Raw genomic sequence first — 9485 nt, 5'->3', positions numbered from 1 at the left:
GAGTGTTTGGGAAAAGTGGTTAAGGACATGGAGGCTTTTTGGAGAAGAAAGTAGAAGTAGAGAATTGTTTGAGAAAGTGTTTGGAGAATTTGATGAAGAAAGTGTTTGGAAACTTGGAGGATTTTGGAAGAGAAGGTTTGAGAACATTGGGAATTTGGAAGAGAAAGTGTTTGGGACATGTTTGAGAGCATGGAGAACTTTGAAGGAGAATAGAGAAGTGTTTGGAGAATTTAGAAGAAGAGAAGAGAGATGTGTTTGAGAAATTTGGAGAATTTGATGAAGGAATGTGGAGAAGTGTTTGAAGAACATGGAGACTTGAAGAAGAGAATATTGGAAGAGTAAGGAAAGTGGTGTTTGGGAACTTTGTGGATTTTGGAAGAGAGAGTGTTTGGAAAATTGGAGAATGTTTGAGAACTTTGGAAGGGAAAGAAAGGTGTTTGTGAAGTGTTTGAGACATGGAGATGTTTGGAAGAGAAGGGAAATGTGTTTGGGAAATTTGGAGAAGGGAGGAGAAAGTGTTTGAGTAGTTTAGAGAATTTGATGAAGGATGGGAGAAGTGTTTGAGAATTTAGAAGAAAGAAAATTTAGTAGAATGATCTCATTACAACAATTGAGAATTACAAAGGGAAACTAAGAGAATTTGAGGGAGAGAAGGGAAGGGAGCTCTAGAGAAGTGCTTGAGAGCTCCCCCCCTTGGGGTGTTATTACAAGCTTAGAGAACCTCCCTATTTATAGGCCTAGGAGAAGTAAAAATCTGAATTCAATATGGCTAATGCATACAACACTTGTTTTATAAAATCTGAAATGGTTGATGCACTTGTATTAGAAAATCTAAATTGGGTGATGCACTTGTATTAGAAAATCTTGAATGGTTGATGCACTTCCCCAATAAATCCCACCAGCAGCCCTAGCTCATCTTCATGTCACCATGACCAAGCTTCCAACCAGAAATGATAGCTCATGCCTAGCTCACCATGACCAAGCATCCAACCAGCACATGCTGAGATCAGCATGACCAGCAACTTCAAGGGCTTACAACTTGGGCTTCTCTTAATCAAATTAGGACTTTAAGCACTTGAAATTGAAGTTCAGAATGTCTTCTTTCCAACCATATGTTATTTGGGCCAATCCAAGGTCGGAGTAAGAAGTTAAGGCCAAAACAAATTGCTAACTCATTTTCCGCGCTGAAAACAATCCATCCTGAGCATGGCTCTGTGTTTGCTAGGTAATGGACTCCAGATTTATCCAATGGGCCTGAAATTTGGATATGATATAGTACACACCCATTGGAACAACTTTCATGAAGAATGCGGCCTCATCCGAGCTATGTAGGTTGCTGAAACAAAGCTTGCAATATGACCTACGGAACTGGACTGGCAGGGGGCTGTAGCCATAATGAATTTGTCTTTAAGCTCTTCATCAATTCATCCAAATTAGGCCTTAACATGCTTGAATTGCATGAATTATGTTCTCCAAAGCCATCATTGTTACCTAAAGCTCAATTAACTGAAAGATAAACACAAAAAGGATTAAAAGCACAAGTTTAACTCAAAAACATAACCAAATCATAAGCTAGAAGGGTAAGAAATAATATACAATTATGAACCGATCAATGATCCAAGCGGAGACTGAGAGGAGATGTTTGGTGTTTGCTTCTTGTAACAAATACCATGACTTGAATGAGTGCCCAAGAGAGACTAACATGACTCATGCAGTTTTCTTGTAGGTTCTCGTAGAACTTAATAGGTTCTTGATTTTCTAAATCCGTTGCTCGAGAGAGAGAATGAGTTGTAAATTGTGAATACTTTTGGTTGAGCCCAAGAGGGGATATCGAATGAATTAGGAGAAACCAACTGTCAACATGGATAGTAATTAGGGTTAATTGGCGATAAGAATTAAGTGGAATTGGTTATGGTGAAATCAGATGCTTTAGTGTCTCATCATCTTGATTTTCCATCGTTAATTAAATTGTTATTTTTCATAATTGTTTTTGTTTACTAAAATCAACCAGTCTTCTTAATCAACTGTTCAAATAAACTTTTGAATTAATCATAATTGGTAATTAATAGGAAATTATAGTTTTCGTGGGAACAACACTCTACTTACTTTTATATTACTTGTGCAGATTGTGCGCTTGCAATAATTTCACAACAAGTTTTTGGCGCCGCTGCCGGGAACTGTTTTATTTTCTATTAATATCAATATATTTTAATTTTGAGTTTAATTTGAATTTCTTCCTTTTGTTTCAAGTACTTTGATCTGTGTATGCACCGTTCTCCTACCCTAGAACACATACCACTTGACCCAGAAATCGAACGTACGTTTCATAAGCGGAACAAAGGAAACAAAAAGCACACTTTGGTGGAACCACCACCCACACCTATGGCGGACGAAGCAGAAAGAGTAGTGAGGGAATTTTCCCCCCCAATGGCAACTGCCTAAGCGATCCGACGTCCTGCTATTGCAGCCAACAATTTTGAGATCAAACCAGCCATGATCACCATGCTGCAGAATTCATTCGTATTTTGTGGTCTGCCGAATGAAGATCCAAATATACATCTTGCGATATTTTTGGAGATTTGTGACACGTCCAAGTTCAATGGGGTAACTGATGATGCGATTCGTTTAAGGCTATTCCCCTTCTCCTTGAAGGATAAAGCCAAGCTTTGGTTACTGTCATAGCCACAAGACTCCATCCTTACTTGGGATGATTTATCAAAGAAATTCCTTGCTAAATTTTTCCCACCAACCAAAACTGCAAAATTCCGACAAGATATTATGTCATTCGCTCAGTATGATAAGGAGCTTTTATATGAAGCCTGGGAACGATTCAAATATTTATTGCGCAACTATCCTCACCATGAGCTACCAACCTGGATTCAAGTTCAGACTTTCTACAATAGGTTGAGTCAAACAAGCGGGACACTAGTTGATGTAGCTGCTGGAGGGGCTTTAATGGCAGAGCATTTGAATTATTGGAGACCATGGCATCCAACAACTACCAATGGCCGAGTGAGAGAATGAATCCGAAACCAGCTGGAAGTCGATGCTATGGCTTTGCTAACAACACAAATTTCTAACCTTACTAAAAAAGTTGATTCCTTAAATGTTAATGCTATAAACACTAATACTAATTTTGGTTGTGAATTTTGTGCAGGCCCTCATCCAAGTTCAGAGTGCACCACATGGACCCCATTCGCATTCGCTAAGCAAGTCAATCAGGTTGGAGAATTTAATCGACAAAGGAATAATCCTTATTCCAATACATACAACCCTGTTTGGCGAAACCATCCAAATGTTTCATGGAGCAATACTCAGAATGTGTAGAGACCACCACCTGGCTTTCTGGCTCAAGAGAAGAAAATAAATTTGGAAGATGCGCTTACTCAGTTGACTATGTCTATCCCCCAATTTATGACTGAAACAAAAACCCAATTTCAGAATCAGCATGCTTCTATTCGGAATTTGGAGGTGCAAGTTGGCCAATTAGCTAATGTCATAAGTGGAAGAAACCAAGGAGTATTGCCAAGTCAACCTAAAGTTAACCCGAAAAATCAAGAACAAGCAAAGGCAATCACTCTTCGTAAAGGGAAGCAAGTGAATACAGCGATCGACTTGGAAAAATAAGCATTAGAGAAAGAAAAAGAAGCCAAGAAGTCTACGGCGGAAGTGGGGCATGCATTTTCACCGCCAATCACCACCACAGAAAAATCCCAAGAAGAAGAAAATTCTATACCGATTCCTTCTCCTCCATTGAAGCCATATGTCCCACAAATCCCTTTTCCGCAGAGGTTGAGGAAAAATAAAATTGATGGGCAATTCTCAAAATTCTTGGAGATGTTCAGAAAGTTGCAGATCAACATTCCTTTTGCCGAAGCTTTGGAACAAATGCCAAGTTATGCAAAATTCATGAAAGACATTCTCTCCAAGAAGAGGAAATTTGGAGAGCACGAGAAAATCCAACTAACAGAAGAGTGCAGTGCCATCCTACAACGGAAGCTTCCACCAAAACAAAAAGATAGAGGGAGTTTTAAAATTCCATGCACTATTGGAAATAATTTCTTTGAAAGAGCTTTATGTGATTTGGGTTCTAGCATTAACTTAGTACCTTTATTTGTTGCTAAAAAGATTGGTATTGGTGAAATTAAACCCACTACTATTTCTTTGCAGATGGTGGACAGATCAATCACATACCTAGACGGAATTATTGAAGATGTTCTATCTCTATTTGCATTGTTTTCATGTGAAATTGGTTAGTTTAATGTGTTTAGTGAAGATTTTGTAGGCAACCATTCCTAGCAAGGGTTTGGAGCTAAAACGATAACTTTGGAAGCATAAAGGATCAAAATGGGTGGAATTAGCAACTCAACGAAATCTCAAGAATTCACTCTGTCATTTTATCATACACCTGGAGTGCATCTGTGCAAAGCTTTAACCTAATAGGACCATTATCTTTGCCATCATCTTCCCATATACAACTTTCATACACCCAAAGAAATATCAAAGAGAGCCAAAAATTTGCAGCTGCTGCAAGATCTTTTGAAGGTATTCCTGTGGAGATTCCGAAGATCAATTCCATCGGCCAAATCGGTTTTATGACAATAATTCTCTTGTTTATATTTTCTTTGTCATGAACTAATTTTCCTTGCTAGGGCTACGATGTAGCCTAACCATGAACACTTAATTTTTATAGTTATATTAATTTTTGATTATTATCCCATGTTGAGTATTTGTTACTGTTCTTAATGATTTAAATATCTAGCTAATATTTAATTGATGATCCAAGCGAAGACCAAGAGGAGATGTTTGGTGTTTGTTTCTTGTAACAAAGAAACAAACACCATGACTTGAATGAGTGCCCAAGAGGGACTAACATGACTCATGTAGTTTTTGTTTGTACCTAATAAATCTCGGCTGCGAAAGCCGAGCGAAGGGACTTCCTCTCGGCCTTAGGACCTGCCCAGGGAAGCCAAAACGTGGCAGAGCGTTGTTCGTTTTCTCTCATAGAACCAAGATGAGGTGTAAAGACAAAACCCTCACGGCCTCGGCATTATCGCCGGACGCCGAATAGAGCAATTATTCCTCAAATAGACGGTCGAGGCAGAGTGGCCAAGTGGCATCACCACGTGGTATCAGGGTCCCACGCCCCATTTAATGAAGTAACGCCTCTGACTATTGCAGCAAACCCACTAGCCGCAAAAGGGCATTTAATGCACGAGGGAAGGGGGGAAGTGATTGGAGTCAGGGTATGGTGAGGAAAATAAGAGTGATTAGGTGCAAGCATTTTTACAACTAGAGAGGTTAGGTCACCAACCATCAGACCAGAGCATTAAATGCGTCCCCACGGCCAAAGGTGCGGAACCTACGATCAGGGCGGCGGTCGGGATTTATGGGGTCACACCACCATGCTTCACGATCCCAAATGCCGATTTGACTACCCACTTGCTCTGATCAGGCCCATCATGCAGATTTTCAGCCTCGATTATCTCTCCAGAGCTCCTCCTATAAATACCAAGCTCAAACTACATTCAAAGGGTTCAACACCAAACACAAGCCTCCCACGGAGCGAATTATAATTTTTCTGTCATTTACTTCTTGTCATTTACATTCTTGTAATGCCATTTCAATACGTTTACTTGTTTTCTTAGGAGTAGTGGTAGTTTGTAGAAAAATCCATTCATCAATATATCATACGACCCTTGATTTTCAAGGCGCCGGAGCACCATCTTTGTTACTCTTCCGTTCACCCCATATATCATACGACCGTCGCCACCCAGCGATGCGCTGGAGCACCACCTAAAACCACCATCAGCACCACCATCAACGGCCTTGTAGTTCAGGCCGTGAACCTAACGGCCGAGATCAGTTCCTCTCTCGGCCACAATCGTTTGATTAAAAGTCAAGACTCAAACAGGCGCATCACTTATCTATCCATCCAACCAACTCACTATCACAACGACAGATAATAACCGACGTCGTTAAATCCTTCAACGTCACAAAATACAACCAACCGACGTCTAAACCCTATATTTATATTGTAAGATGAAACCTTGTACAATATTAGACGAAGGTTTTATTAAAAATTAGACGTCTAAAGAGTATTATATGTCAAGAACAAAACACAAACCGCCGTAAATCTAATTATCCACGTCCCTAATTGAAGGAATACGACTTGTATAACCTAGAAATTGTCATGGTTAACGTATACTACGTTAAATAAATAAAAAAACCACCGTCTAAATTATAAACGATGACGCATACACAATAGAGCGACCTTTTAAAGCAGATTACATGTTAATAATCACACATGAACGGACGTAGAGATAATTATTCACGTCCCTAATTGAAGAAATACTTAGAAACCGTCGTGGTTAACTTATACTACGTTGAACAAATAAAAAAACCGACGTGTAACGAAAGAAAGACGACGTAAACACAAAAGAACAGACGTTTCAAGAATATTAAATGTCAATACTCACAAAGAAACCGCCGTACAGATAATTATCCACGTCGTAAATTGGAGGAATAAAGATTTGTATAAAATAGAAACCGTCGTGGTTAACATATACTACGTTAACTAAATAAACAAACCGACGTATAACTTTTAAAAAACGATGTATATACAAAAGAACAGCCGTTTAAATCATATTACATGTCATTAATCACAAAAGAACCAATGTAAAATGTATTAACCACGACATACAGGTAAAAAAAACGTCGATTATATGACTATCCACGTCGGATTGGAGAGAAAAACGCCTTGTTAAACATATTCCACATCCATCTCTTACGATATTCGTCGTGTAAATTGTATAAAGAAGTCTCTTCGACAGTGTTAAACGTCGCTTTTTCTAAAAAGCAAACGTCTGAATATTTTAAAATGACACAATTTTACTTAATACCGCCGTAAAAAATGCTATCCAAGACACCTTTTTTTAATGGATAACGTTAAAACTAATATTGAAGTCGTGGACAGGAAAAGAAACGACGTGGATTATAATTTGAACGTCGGTTTATATAAAATAAAGGCCGTGGATTTTATTGAAATATACGTCGTGCGTTGTTTAGTAGGCCATCGTTGATGTTTATTACTACCGATATGATTTATTTTAAAAACCCGACATGTTTTTTAATGAAGTAACGCCTCTGACTATTGCAGCAAACCCACTAGCCGCAAAAGGGCATTTAATGCACGAGGGAAGGGGGAAAGTGATTGGAGTCAGGGTATGGTGAGGAAAATAAGAGTGATTAGGCGCAAGTATTTTTCAGACATATGACCGTCAACTGATTTTCTTGCAACATGCCAAGCCAAACTCTTAGTTGTCTTATGTGATTGAAACCTCCTTTTAAACCTTGGAATTGGAGGAAAATACCACACCACCTTTGCTGGCACACCCTCTTTCAAGAACCCATCTTTGCTTTCCTTCCACCTTGAGATACCACAAGTAGGACAATTAGTTGAATCTTCATACTCCTTCCTATACAAAATGCAGTCATTGGGACATGCGTGGATTTTCTCATAACTCATCCCTAAAGTAGACAAAGTCTTTTTTGCCTCGTACATAGAGGAAGGTAGTGTATTTCCTTCTGGAAGCAAATCTCCTTGAAGTATCAATAATTCTGTAAAATAAACATCACTCATCCCATGTTTTGCTTTCAAATTATATAACTTCACCAAAGCCGACAACTTCATGTACTTACTGCAACCAGGGTACAAGGGTTGATCTCCATCCCCAATCACATTGGCAAACTCATAAGGATCAGATCCAATATCGCCTAAATCATTATCGTTCATCCCTAATTTTTCAGAAACAAAACTGAACCTACTTTGCTCATCTTCTTCCACATTTCTACTAGCATTAGTAGTACTCCATTCCCAAGGTTCTCCGTGCCATGTCTAAATCTTATAGCTTTGGTCAATTCCATTAAAGTATAAATGTTCCCTTATAATTCCAACCCCAAACACTTGAATATTCCCACATGTAACACATGGACAACGAATATGAGTTGTATTTCCAAGATTTTCTATAGCAAAATTCAAAAATTCTTCCACTCCTAACTCATATGCCTTCGATCTTCTATCCGCATGCATCCATGACTTATCCATCTCACACACTATAAAATCATATATATAATAAAGTTAAAAGACCAGCAATGAAACACAACTATATTCAAATAGCAGAGAATAAATTGAAAATAAAAAATAAAACATGAATCAAACGACGATTTTTACAAAATAATCGACGTGAAATAGAAATTCAAACGACGGCATATCTAATTACCATCGTCTTTAAGCTACCCAAACCCAGAAATTTGCATTGCTTTTTGAAGAACAAAGTTCTAGGTTCTGGTAGCCTAAAGACGATGGTTAATGGAGGAATAGTCGTCTTTAGGTTACCAAATGCAAACTAAAAGTCAGACGATGGGAGTAAATGAACAACCGACGTATAATAAAAATTTACAAAAACCACAGTCTAAATCTCCCATCCCCATTTCTTTTCCAAGATCCCATGGCCAAACAAACATAAAAGAACCCAAACATAGAGTAATTATTACAAAAATGCAAACACCAAAACATAAAAGAACACAAAGCAAGCTCCTAATTGAGAACCCATAGCTCCCAAAACATAATTTAAGAAACCAAAGCTACCAAAACTAACGAAAACATTTATGGATTTAAGAAGCCGTGCAATATCATTAAATAAATAGATTAGGGTTTGTACTTACATGGATAATGAGAGAGAGCTGAGAGAATATAACAAATGCTTGAGAGAGAGCTCGGAGAATATACCCAATGCTTTGAGAGAGAGCGAAAACTGGAAGACAAATTTATGTTGAAGAGAGAGAACAAAATATTTTAGGGTTAAAGGGAAATTCTGAAAATTTTAGATCGCGGTCAAAAATTTCAAAGTACCGCGTTTTTCAAAGACGACAGTAAATACATAGATATCGCCATTTAATTTCAACGTATGATGACGATTTACGTACATAACCGACGTTGTAAACTGAAACTACGTCTTCATATATAGGAAACGTTGTAGTAAATTATTTTTACGTCGCTTTTTAAGACACCGACGTCTTAAATATTAAAAAATAAGATTGGGTTTGGGTTTCTTGGGATTCGAACACGCGTAATTAAAGAAAAACAGAGAGAGAAAACCGGCGTCGTTTCAATAATCCCTAAGCCCCGGCGTCGTTTTAAGACACCGACGTCTTAAGTAGGCCGATTGAAGGAGTTTTTGGTCCTTCTTCTTTTTTGAGTGCGGGGCGTGCCACCACTAAGCCCCGAATTTGGGCTTGAATGGAATGTGAGTGGATGGATGTGTTGTAGGAATTTCAAAACATTTTTCCAAAGTTCATTTGAATATTAAACATGCATTTAATCAAATTAATCGCAGCGGAAGTCAAAGGTGGTTGTTTAAATTCAAAAACAAAACTTTCTTCCAAGTATCTTAAGCCATGAACATTGATATGTTTTTCATAAA

General features: G+C 38.2%; 1 non-coding gene across 1 annotated transcript; it reads right to left on the bottom strand.

Moving 5' to 3' along the window:
• Positions 1-2760: 2760 nt before the first annotated feature.
• Positions 2761-2867, bottom strand: LOC148296715 (small nucleolar RNA R71). The gene has a single exon (XR_015834213.1). It is a non-coding gene; the product is annotated as a small nucleolar RNA R71 (small nucleolar RNA).
• Between the last annotated feature and the right edge of the window lie 6618 nt (positions 2868-9485).

This window comes from Prunus avium, chromosome 2 (assembly GCF_965620075.1).
Source record: "Prunus avium chromosome 2, drPruAviu1.hap1.1, whole genome shotgun sequence".
NCBI classification, from domain to species: domain Eukaryota; kingdom Viridiplantae; phylum Streptophyta; class Magnoliopsida; order Rosales; family Rosaceae; genus Prunus; species Prunus avium.
Note: the sequence above shows the minus strand (reverse complement) of the source record. Positions and strands in the feature narration are given on the sequence as shown.